General features: G+C 44.5%; 1 long non-coding RNA gene across 1 annotated transcript; it reads right to left on the minus strand.

Annotated features, from left to right (window-relative positions):
* Positions 1–381: 381 nt before the first annotated feature.
* LOC109251524 (uncharacterized) lies at positions 382–12827 on the minus strand. The gene is made up of 3 exons (XR_002073562.2): positions 12688–12827; positions 2469–2531; positions 382–1045 (listed from the first exon to the last, which is right to left on the minus strand). It is a non-coding gene; the product is annotated as an uncharacterized LOC109251524 (long non-coding RNA).
* Between the last annotated feature and the right edge of the window lie 337 nt (positions 12828–13164).

A 13164-nucleotide genomic window follows, 5' to 3' on the forward strand; every position in this document is an offset into this window, starting at 1 on the left:
ATGGCAGGTGTAGGACGCCGCTGAGAGGTAAGAGCCTTTATTTTTTTTATTTTTTTTTTTATTTTTATTTTTTTGGTAAGAGCCTTTAAAGGTGGATGCAGACCTCGCTATGTCTCTCTCTCAATTAACTCAATACGATACCTTAAAAATGAGGTAATTTATGGTCTCAGACCTATTACTCATATATTACTTGACAAAGGGCTTCTGATCTCCACATGGAGCCCCTGAAGCACATCTATTCTACCCATAAAGAAACCTAACGGAAGGGGTTACCAGCTTGTCCAAGAGCTGTGAGCCACAAATAAAATTGTAAAATGCAAATTTTTTTTTTCCCAAATCGCAACACTATCTTTGCTCCTATACCCTCTGACCCTACTTATTTCGTCATTGTTGATACGCTCTGCTTTCTTCAGCAGACCCCTTTATCTAACTCCCAAATACCTCTTCACCTCGCATGCGAAAACCAACAGCATACCTGGATCGTCGTGCTCCAGGGATGTTCCAAAGTCCCCGCTTATTTTTGCCTGAATATTAAGTGTAAATCCAAAGAATCTAGGCTCCTTTTATAATTCAATCCTCAGTCAATATCCGGATGAGCTTCTTTGTTTTACTAGGTTCAGTGACTCACAGACACTTAATATTTATTAGAAGCTCCGGCTTGTGTTAACCTTAAAAATAAAACTGTTAATTATTTTACCAGAAAAACTGATTTATTCGGGAGCAGCAGAGAATTACAATTCAAGCCACACAAGCCACAGCAAAACCACAAACAAGTCCAAAGCACAAAGGAGAAGTTGGCTCTTTCATAGAGAAAAGGGGGGTGGGGGACGTGGGAGGAGCTGTTGTAAACAAAAAGTCCATTGGAGTAAACCGGGAGTCGGAAGTGTAGTGGCTTTTCATTGGTTGAGTTGTGTGTGACAGTCTCTCATTGGCTAGGCTGTTGCTGGGCTGGGAGAAAAATCTTTCTTCCTCTGCTGGGATTGTAAAGCAGGCTCCTTCTCTTTGGCAATGCGGGTCTGTCTCTTTCTGTTTGCTCTGCAAAGGGCTGTGAGGAATGGTACAGCGTGAGAGCTCCCCCTTCTGGCCTTCCAACTCCACTTTAAATGAGACTTTCTTATAAAAAAAGATAACTGACATTTTCCTTATTCAGTTTCACATTTACGAGGAGCATAAGGTTTCAAGGGGCAAAATACAACTTTGCGGTCCAGGTGCAATATTTAGAACATGGTATCTAACCCTGAGGGAAAACCCTTGTCCTCAGAACTAGCAAGACCATCCTTCATTACCTTCAGCCTGAAACCAAAAGACAGCTCTGGGGCTTTCTAGGATTACCTGGATGTAGCGTCCCCTTTATATGGCATAATTTAGGAAACTATGCCTCACCTTCTACAATGGGACTCACTTTCCATGATGTATTCAAATCCTTAAAAACTTCCCTTTCCTGTGCTTCCACCTTGAGGCTCCCAAAGCGTCCTTTGCCCTTCTCACTAGTCATTCATTCATGAGAGAGAAGGACATGCTTTAGGTGCTTTTTCAAGCAGAGGCCCACTGGGTATTTTAGTCTTGCTCTGGACTGTGTGGCTGAAGCCATTTCTTGTTGTAGAGCAGTCATGGCAAGAGCAAAGTTGGTTCAAGGGACAATGGATCTTGTGTTAGGTATGTACCCCGTGTGCCCAAATCCTTCTCCTAACTGAAACACCGCATTTTTTTTTTTCACCTCTCATCTTGCCTCTCTTGAGATCCTTTTGCTCGCTCCTTCTCACATTACCACCCCCCGTTGTTCGAAATCTTAGTGTCGCTGGTCTTCCTTTCCTGACTGGAGGGGACCCACGTGACTGCAAGGCAGCCACCTGAACTTAACCCTTCTCCACTCCGGCCTTTCAGAGCTTCCCCTAACAGACCCAGACCTCACCTTCTCTGTTGATGGCTACTAGCTCCTCACTTCACAAGGAACATTTCAGGCAGGATCTGCCTGAATCCGTAGGTTTCCAGAACCCCATGAATATGAGTGTCAGCCTCACACCCAATCATCCCAGATAACAGAACTCATTCCAGTTGGTGGAACTTCTGGTTCTCACGCGGGCCTGCGTGTTAGTTAAGGATAGGAGAATTAGTATCTGCACAGATAGCAGATACCTTTTGAGTTGGAACTATGGAACTGAATAAAGGGAATGTCGTTTTAAATGGAGCTGGGAGGTCCCTGGGTGGCTCAGTCAGTTGAGCAGCTCACTCGTGATTTCAGCCCAGGTCAAGATCTCAAGGTTTACGGGTTGGAGTCCTGAGTTGGGCTCCACACCGTCAGCATGCAGCCTGCTTGGGATTCTCTCTCTCGTCTCTCTCTCTCTCTCTCTCTCTCTGCCCCTCCCCTGCTCTCTCTCTCTCTCTCTCTCTCTCTCTCTCTCTCTCTCTCAAAAATTAATAAACTTAAATAAACTAAACAAAACTAAAATGGAATTGGGAGGGGGTACCTGGTTGGCTCAGTTGGAAGAACATGCAACCCTCAGTCTTGGGGTCATAGGTTGGAGTCCCACCTGGGATACAAAGAAATAAAAAAAACCCTTCAATTTAAAAAAAGGGGGGCCCTGGGTGGCTCAGTCGGTTAAGCATCCAACTCTTGATTTCAGCTCAGGTCATGATCTCACGGTTCGTGAGTCTGAGCCCCACACGGGGCTCTGAGCGCTGACGCTGTGAAACCTGCTTGGGATGCTCCCTCTGCCCCTCCCCCACTTGCGCATGCACACTCTCTCTCTCTCTTTCAAAATAAATAAATATTTCTAAAAAGCAAGTTGCCCTATAAATGAATAAATAAATAAGGCCGGAAGGGGGAGCGCTCACGCTGTAGCACTCCTCACAGCCCTTTGCAGACCCCACAAGAGACCTTCCTTGCATTTTCCCACAGGAAGAAGCCTATTTTTACAACGCCAGCAGGCGGAAGGAAGATTTTCTCCCTGCCAGCCAACAGGGTCGCCTATGGTTTTGCTGTAGCTTGCGTGTCTTGAGTTGCAGTTCTCTGCTATTCCTGAACAAGCCCATTTTTCTGGCAAAATAATCAACAGTTTTATTTTTAAGGTTAGCGATACTTGATTGGTATTTATGACTGCACGTGGCACAGCAACTCAAAATGGGAAATGCGTGGCTGATCACTTCGAGGATTTATCGGTACCAAAAGAAGTGGACATATTTAAAACAGAAACTCATATGGGCGATAAGATCCATAAGCAAAGGGGGAACTTGCTAAAGCCAACAGCTCAGAAACCTGCCCCCATTCTACAGCAGACAGAATGTTAAATCTCCTCTGCCTACGCCCTGACCCTCTAACAGAAGAAATGAAAAGCTCTCGGTCCAAAGTCCCTAAGATTAAAGGTCAATTAGAAATAAGCTGGACGTCCTTTGCATGCGGATAAACTCTCGAGACATCCAGATGGCCGTCTGGAGTCTCCTCAATCCCCTGCCTGAAATTTAGGCCATGACTTTCCCACAAGGGGAAAGAAAATCTAGAGCAGCTCCTCCACTGGTAGTGGTGGGAAAATTTTGCTCTTTAGCTGGCACAACCGGTATCCTTTTGTCCCATCTGCTGAGAACATAATCCTGGTGGAGCTGTAATGGCGGGGCAAGCGAGAAAGCCACCTCGAGCTTCCTCTGTGGGCAATTACATATCACGCAGTTGCCTGTAGGTCATGGTTATGAATATGTCCTTGTCATTATTCACGTGTTCTCTCATTGGATCAAAGCTTCCCCGTGTAAGAGGGCTACTGCTTAACCACTGTTGCTACATTTCTGCTGGAACAATTTTTCTCTCTCTGGGATGTTGCTTTTGCCCTGTCTTGACTGAGCGCATGAATGGATTATTAAATCTAAAATTGCAAAACTCTCAGAGAAACTTGGCCTTCCATGATCCGAGGTTTTATCTTCGGCTTTGATGACCTTCGAATCTCCACCCACATCAACTCTTCTTCTATGAGACACTTACTGGAGCATCTGTGAGAATTCCACACATGGCATGGGCTACAGAAGACTCTGGTCTGGTCATTTCAGACCTTCCCAAATATTGCAATGGACTGACTGACTATGCCCATGCCTTATCAACAGGTTAACACTGTTTTTCCTCCAGTCTTCCCATCTAAACTAGTCCACATATAAAACTTGGAGATTTGGCTCTCTGGAAACCTCACTATCAAAAGATTAACCTTGAACTTCGTCCCAAGGGTTCATATATGCAAGTCTCGGTTTTCCTACCTGCACCCAAGAGCGCTGTAGATCTGATTCTCCATCCCACACGTTTCTTGGCATTTCCTCTGTCCACAATCACACCTGTAAGCTCTAAATATCCCAGAGTTTTTAAACTTAATAATAGACTTTATGTTTTTGAAGAATAGTTTTAGATTTACAGGGGAAAAAATGAGCAGGTAAGTACAGAAGGCTTCTATATACCTCTCCCATATGCACATAACATCTTACATTATATGATACGTTTGTTACAATGAATGAATCAATGTTGACACATTATTATTGGATGAAGCCCATAGTTTATCCAGACTTCCCAAGCTCTTAACCTAATGCCCTTTTCATGTACCAGACTCCCATCCAGGATGCTGCATTCAGTTGTCCTGTCATTGCAGGCTCTGCTTGCCTGTGATAATTTGTCAGACGTTCCTTGTTTTTGATGAACTTGGCAGTTCTGAGTAGTACTGGTCAGGTATACTGTAGGATGTGCCTCCATGGGAATTTATCTCATGATTTTCTCATAATTAGACTGCGGTTATAGGACTTGGGTAAGAAGATCATAGAGGTAAAGTGTCATTTTCCCCACATAATATCAAAGGTACTGTGCTGTAATAGGATAGACCAATAGACCGATATATTTGGTCTTTGTCTCTGGTCACTGAAAAAACTCCTAGAACCCACGGAATGCCCTGAGTGATAAGAGTGTCTCTGTTATTTATAAGGAGCCCCTTTTGAGTACACCTGAGTTTATGCTAGTAAGCTGACTTAGAAGGGATCCCTAGACAACCTCGGGTTGGGGCTGATCACCAGACAGATCAAGTGATTTAAGGTTGAAATTTTCAGCTCCAGCCATTGATCTCTGGGAAGAAAGGGGGGAGGGGCAGTATCACAGATTAAATTCTATAAAAACTCTTGAACAACAAGATTTGATGAGCTTCCAGGTTGGTGAACTCATCCACATGTCCGGAGGGTAGTGCACCTCAGTTTCATGGGGACAGAAACTCCTGCACGTGGGACTCTACCAAACCTGGCCCTACGTACCTCTTCATCTGGCTGTTCATCAGTATCCTTTATCATATCCTTTATAATAAGTACTTACTTATATACTTTATAATAAGTACTCACTGGTAAGTGTAGGTCGGTGTTTCCCTGAGCTTTGTGAGCCATTCTAACAAATGTTCAAATCCAAGGAGGAGGTTGTGGGAACCTCTGATTTATAGTCAATCAGTCAGTGGCACAGGTAACAATCTGGACTTGGAATTGGCATCTGAAGTGGGGACAGTCTTGTGAGACTGAACCTTTAACCTTTAGGATATTGACGAGGGAGCATGAGGCAAGCTGAGACCCCGCAAACGCCCTCCAGCCTCCCGCCTCCAGTGGATTACATGTGACAATCCTCAAGCACTCCTGGCTGCCTTAAGGCTAAGAGAAGGAGAAAACAAAGGGCTGACCGATAGAGATCACAGTCCTGCAGGACATGAGTCTCCGTCAGTTTACAAACATCTTAGTAAATTACAAGAAAAAGGCAATCTTATCAATAGCCTAACCTCCAGAAACCCATAGACTCAATTTCCTGGAGCCCTAACATCACCTTCCCCTCCATGGTGATGTAGGGAACAAAGGCAAGACAAAAATGTAATACAATTAAATTTCTTTGTAACCTGCAGCCCACTGACAAATATTTGAGATAGGCAGAGTAAAACATTCCTCCAATAAACTCCCAACTGTCTTGTCTTAAAGTTAATGCCTTACTAGAGGGAAAACAACCTTAGCTTGACAATAGCAAGACCTCTGGTATCTTCTGAGTCCTCTTTAGCATATAAAGTCCTTCTGGAAGCCTCCCTCTTTGCCTTTACCTCCCTCACTCCATAGTATATAACCAGTCACTCTTCACAACCCCAGTGCAGCTCTTTCTGCCCACGGGTCCTGTCCCCATGCTTTAATAAAATCACATTTTGGCACCAAAGACATCTCAAGAATTCTTTCCTGGCCATCAGTTCCGGACCCCCACCACCACTCTAAAACCGCATCAGATATGATGCTAACTCCAGGTAAAGAGGGTCAGAATGGAGTCCAATTTGGAGGACACCCAATCAGTGTCTGCTGAGACTTGAAGAATTGCATGGGGGTCTTGGAGAGCTCAGAAATGAATATATATACAATGTATCCAAAGTTGGATGCTTAACCGACTGGACCACCCAGGCGCCTCTGGCTGTGCTTTTTATATACAGCACCGAAAAACAACCTGTGAAAGAAAAAAACTGATTACTGGACTTCATTAAGATTAAAAACTTCTGCTCTGTGAAAGACATCGTCAATAGAATAAGAAGACAGGCTTCAGATTGGGAGGAACTTTTTTGCAAAAGGTGTATCTGATAGGGGTGCCTGGGTGGCTCAAGTCGGTTGAGTGTCCGACTTCGGCTCAGGTCATGATCTCACAGTTCGTGGGTTCGAGCCCCACATCAGGCTCTGTGCTGACCGCTTGCTCAGAGCCTGGAGCCTGCTTCCGATTCTGTGTCTCCTTCTCTCTCTGCCCCTCCCCTGCTCACGCTTTGTCTCACTCTGTTTCTCAAAAATAAATAAATGTTTCTCAAAAATAAATAAATGTAAAAAAAATAATTAAAAAAAAGGTGTATCTGATAAAGGACTGTGAGCTAAAACAAAGGAGTATTAACAGAGAAAGTAAACAACCCAAACCCAATAAAAAATGGGCAAAAGATGGAACAGATACCTCACCAAAGAAGATATCCAGAGGGCAAACAAGAATATGAAGATGCACACGAGATATCATTAGGGAAACGCAAATTAACACAACAATGACGTACCACTACACACCTATTAGAATTGCCAAAATCCAAAACACTGACAACACTGAATGTTGATGAGTTTGTGCAGCAACAGAAACTCTCATTCCTGGCCGATGGGAATGCAAAACGGTCCGTTTGCTTCGTAAGACAATTTGGCAATTTCTTCCGAAACGAAACTGACTCTTAGCCTACAAGCCAGCAAATGCATCCCTCGGTATTTCCCTGAAAGAAGTGACAACTCGTGTCCACACAAAAACCTGAACATGGATTTTTATAGCAGCTTTATTCATAATTGCCGGAAACTGCAAGTCATCAAGATGTCCTCCAGTAGGTGAATGCATAAACTGTGGTACGTCCAGACGGTGGAATATTATGCGGTGCTATAAAGAAACGAGCTCTCAAGCTATTGAAAGGCTGAGAGGGAACTTGAATGTATATTCCTAAGTGAAAGAAGCCAATCTGAAAAGACTACATATGATTCCAACTATATGACGTTCTGGAAAAGGCAAAATTATGGAGGCAATAAAAAGTTCAGTGGTTACCAGGAGCTCGTGGGGGCCGAGAGGGATGGATGGATGAATAGATGCAACACGGGATTTTTTTTTTTTAGGGCCGTGAAAGTATTTTGTATGAAACGATAATGGTGGACACATGACATCATACATTTGTTAAAGCCCAGAGAAAGTGATGCAGGCAGGGCAGGTGCGATGACCCAGAGGGGGTCCCATAGGTCCAGCCAAGAGGGTGTTTGGCATTGAGCAGGATGGAAATCAAAGTGAGATTTGAGTTTATTGAAGATGTAGTGAGAACAGACACAGACAGAGCATCTGGAAGAGACTCAGGAAGGAAAAGAATAATGACTCTCCTGGTTGTTTGGGGTCTGGAGTTTTTACTGAAGAGTGTGGTCTGGTATACATGCCCTCTTGGGCATCCAGGACCTTGTCGGATAAGGACGAGTACCTGGGTGTCCTCCATAAGTCACTTATGCCCTGGTCTCAGCGTCTGGAGTCAGTTGTCTTGGAAACCTACATGAAACCCCACCTGGTCACCCCTTTAGATGTTAGCTATTTGCTAGAAGACTCCAAAGAAATCATTAACTCCTTGCCCTCTACAAGGAGGACATACAATAGACATACATAAGCTGGGGGTGGGGGGGGGTGGTCCTCACAAGAATAGAAGCAGGAAAAGGAGTTTTTTAACAGGGTCCTTTCAGTTTCCCTGTCTCAAAAGTACAACACAGTGAACTCAAATGTAAACTGAAGGTTAATTTTGTTTGATAATGATGTGTCAATGTTAGCTCATAGATTATAACAAATGCACAACACTCTGCAGATGTTGAGGGAGGAGAACCTAAGTGTACATGTGCGGGAAGAGGTATATGGGAACACTATACATTCTGTTCAATTTTGCTGTACCTAAAACTGCTCTAAATATACTATTAATTTTCAAAATTTAATCCTTTACCTTATGCCTGTTTGATAGTCTAAAATAAAAAAAGACAGGGGCACCTGGGTGGCTCAGTCGGTTAAGCAACTGACTTGGGCTCAGGTCATGATGTCATGGTTCATGGGTTTGAGCCCCACATCGGGCTCTGTGCTGACAGCTCAGAGCCTGGAGCCTGCTTTGGATTCTGTGTCTCCCTCTCTCTCTGTCCCTCCCCCATTTGTGCTCTGTCTCTCTCTGTCTCAAAAATAAATAAAATGTAAAAAAATTAAATTAAATTAAATTAAATTTAAAAAGACAGGAAATAACAAAGTGTTGGCAAGGACGTGGAGAACAAGGAACACTTGTGCACTGTTGGTAGGCATGGAAATTGACATGGCCACTGTGGAAACAGTATGCGGGCTCCTCAAAAAAATAGAAATACCATATGATGCAATAATTCCATTAACTGGGTATTTACCCAAAGAAAAAGAAAACACTAATTTGAAAAAGATATAGGCACCCCTATGTTTATTGCAGCATTATATACAATAGCCAACATATGGAAGCAACCTAGAAGTCCACCAATAGATGAATGGATAAGGAAGATGTGGACGGAATATTATGCAGCCATAAAAAAGGATGAGTGTGTGCCATTTGTGACAACATGAATGGACCTAGAAGGTACTGAGCCAAGTGAAATAAGTCAATTGAGAAAGACAAATACCATACGATTTCATTCATACGTGGAATCTAAAAAAAAAAAAAAAAATCCCAAAAGGATAAACAAAAAGCAGAATCAGATCTATAAATACAGAGAACTGACAGTTGCCATAGGGAAGAGAGATGGGCAAAATGAGTAAAGGAGAGTGGGAGATAAAAGGTTTCCAGTTATAGAATGATTAGGTCACAGGAATGAGGGTCGTAGCATGGGAAGTACAGTCGATATTGTGGTCACATTGTATGGGGACAGAAGGTAGCTTCCTTGTGGTGAGCACAATGCATAAACTTGTATAATCACTACACTATACACCCGAAACTAGTGTGTCAGCTACACTCAAATAAAAAAAAATAATTAAGACGAATCCTTCAGGGACATATTGAGCCACTAAAAATCTCTGACTGCTGGGGCGCCTGGGTGGCTCAGTCAGTTGAGCGTCCAACTTTGGCTCGGGTTATGATCTCGCGGTTTGTGGGTTCGAGTCCCACATTGGTCTCTGTGCTGACAGCTCAGAGCCTGGAGCCTGCTTCGGATTCTAGGTCTCCTCCTCTCTCTGCCCCTCCCATGCTCATGCTTTGTCGCTCTCTGTCTCTCAATGATAAAAAAACGTTAAGGAAAAAAAAAGAAAAAGAAAAAAATCTCTGATTGCTAATCTGAATATTTATTCGATAGCAACTTGGTGTAAAAGTTGATGCATTTGGGTTCTCTGCTTTTCTTTGCCTCCCTTCTTCTTTACCCACTACTTTAAAAGTACTGTCTACTCATTTACAACCCCCAAATTTTTCTACTTTGGAAAGTATTTTCTTTGACTTTACTTATTTTATTTAAGCAAAAAATTACAAATACTTATTTTAATCCATTAGCACAGAGTTATAAATACCTTTACCTTCCTTCTAGACAACATAGGGAACTCGGAATATCCATCACTTTGTCCAATTTCGATTACTATGATTTTTATGGCATGCATGGCAATGCCATCATTCTAACCCCACAGGAGATAGTATTTCTGTTTTACACAGAGAATGAACAGTTGCAGGAGCTCATAAACACACCCCTCTCTCAGATCTTCATTCCTTTTTTTTTTTAATTTTTTTTTAAACATTTAATTATTTTTGAGACAGAGAGACACAGCATGAATGGGGGAGGGGCAGAGAGAGAGGGAGACACAGAATCAGGAGCAGGCTCCAGGCTCTGAGCCATCAGCCCAGAGCCGGACGTGGGGCTCGAACTCGCGGACCACGAGATCGTGACCTGAGCTGAAGTCGGACGCTCAACCGACTGAGCCACCCAGGCGCCCCACTCAGATCTTCATTCCTATCACCCTGAAGATTTCACCTGGAATCACTTTTCCTTGTTCTTAATTATAATCATTAGCGTTGAGTTTTATGTAGGTCAATTTCCCATTACACTTTTCTTTTTTGGCTTGAAGTAATCTTTTTTAAGATATCTTTTTTCTTGAGAGACACTTTTGCTATGTATAGAAATCTAGGTTGGTGGTAATTTCTTCAGCAGTTTAAAAACATCCTTTCACCGTGTCCCTGAACCACAGCTATCTAGCGGGAGTGAGAAGTGATAAGTAACCTATTTTGCTGTAGTCTCCTGGCATGAGGTTAGGTTCAGAGTGTAAATACTAAGATTGAGATTGAGGTGGTGATGGGATGGGGTTTTGGGTTGTCAGAGAAAAGAGGGGCAGCAAGTGTTCATGCGTAGGAGAAATACAAAATGAGTATTTGGTTACCAAACTGATGGATTGTTTTTGAAGCCAGTTACATTTGCTCACCGATCTCTTTTTCTCTTTCTGTACACCCAGCTTCCCTGACATTTAATTTGGACCGTTGCAAATTAGTTTGGGGCAATGAAAAATGGACAGATGTAACCGTGAAATTGCGTCTTCATTATGTCTTCATTTTGTGCCCCTTCCTGGTATGGCCTCCTTGGACCTCAGTTTTCACCTCTCCAGGATTTAGTGCTCCCTGGTGGGCTACGGGCCCAGGCGGTGGTGGGCTGATTCTGTCTTGATGAGGACAAGGGCCTCCAGCCAATGGACATCAAGCTGGGATGTCTTGCGATCATATATTTGTACCCGGATCTGGCTGCTCTGAATACGACAGTCAGGAGAGGGGCAAGTTTTGGTTCCTGTGACAGTGATATTCTCTTTGACCAACCTCTACTTAGACACTTCTGAATTCTCTTCTCAACTAGGCCCTGGCTTTCAGACTTTCATGTTTCTCTCTGCATTGTCTAATTGTAGCAAGAACCCTAAAGTCAGTTTGACCAGAACTACCCTCCATATCGGAAAACGGGTGATATCTGATCCAGTCCCTCATTCCCCAACACCCCCCAGGTCTGATCATCCTGACCTGCCTTCAGCAAGAATCTTGTTAAGTCGGTTCAGTTGGAACCCCTCTTATCGCCTGATGTATCCTCTTAGTAATTTCCCATCCCCTCCCTCCCACCTGTGCCTATAAATTCCTACTTTTCCTGTTCTCCCTGGAGAACAAGGAAACTCTTGTTCTCAAACTCTTTCTCACTACAAACTCCTACTGCAGTGGTCCCTATACTTAACACGATAGGGCCCGTGAAGAAAGTCCGCCTTATCATTCTCAACAAGTGTCTTGAATAACTTTTTCTTTAATGCCTGAGAACCAGAGATGAGTAATGGTATCTCATCTTATGTAACAAACGTGAAACCATGTGAGTTCCATTGTCCACTTAGGCCTGAGGGCATCTAACCCTGCTGTTCTCAAATGTTGAGTCATGTGGCCTGTAAGAATCTGTCCCTTGTGCAGTAGGCCTGCCTGTAGTTGATGAAACTCTCCTGCATGATGTATTTCAAAGAATACAAAAAAATAACCAAATGGTAAAACGTGTGCTCTCATGTAAGCATTATCATCATTACCTCTGCTGCTACTTGCTGAATGAGACTCATTATTTTGACAAATAAGTTATCGTGCAGAGAACGGTCTCTGAGTTGCCCTCTCACAGCAGGGTCTGTGACTTGTGATAACAATGATGATGATGAATCTTTTTAAAAACATTATTATTTTGAGAGAGAGAGAGAGCGACTGGGAAAAGGGCAGAGAGAGGGAGACATGATCTGAGCCAAAACCAGGAGTCAGACGCTTAACCGACTCAACCATCCACGCACCCCCATAACGACTCTTAAGTATCCAGCAGTAAGCACACCCTGGGCCCTGTTACTTACCAAGACTCCTTTTTCTCAAATTGGAGTCCCCTGGACGGCTTGTTCACATGCAGAACGTTGGGCCCCACCCGCAAAATTTCTGAGTACCTAGGTTTAGGCTGTTGCCCCCCAAACGAGGATTTCTAACAAATTCCCAGATGATGCTGAGAAACACTGAATTAGAGCTACATTCCATGTTAGCACACAGACCCCGCAGATCAGGTGTTACCTTCAATTGTCAGTGTGAACCTGGGCCCCCCGAAAGGTCTGAGAATTGCAGGACCAGCCTCTGTCCCCGCACGCAGAAATGGGTATCCCGTGATACACACCTGAGGGCGACTGGGACTTGGTTCCAGAAAGAGAAGTCTGGAGACAGCCCCGTTAGGAGGAAAAGCTCGCGCTCCGCTGTCACAGAGAACCAGCAGGAACCAGCGAGAAGCAGGTAACCGAGCGCGTGCCAACATCCCCCCCCCCCCACCCGGCACCGCCCCCTCGCACCGATACCCCCACCCAGAGTCACCCTCTCGCACTACCCCCCCAGACTCCCCCAAGTGCCACCCCCAGCACGGCCCCTGCGCTCCGCCCTCCAGTTCCATACCACCACCCCGCACCGCCCCTAAGCCCCACCCCCTCGCACTGCCCCCCGCGCCACTCCCAAGCACCGCCCCCAGAATCCCCCCCCCCCCAGCACTCCACCCCTCGGTTCACCGCCCACAATGCCGCCCTCTCCCCAATTGCCGCCCCCTCTCACCACACCCCGAGCACCGCCCCCTCGCCCCTCCCAAGCAGCGGCCCCCAGCACCGTC

This window comes from Panthera pardus, unplaced genomic scaffold (assembly GCF_024362965.1).
Source record: "Panthera pardus isolate Hobbes unplaced genomic scaffold, ASM2436296v1 HiC_scaffold_18, whole genome shotgun sequence".
Lineage (NCBI taxonomy): Eukaryota > Metazoa > Chordata > Mammalia > Carnivora > Felidae > Panthera > Panthera pardus.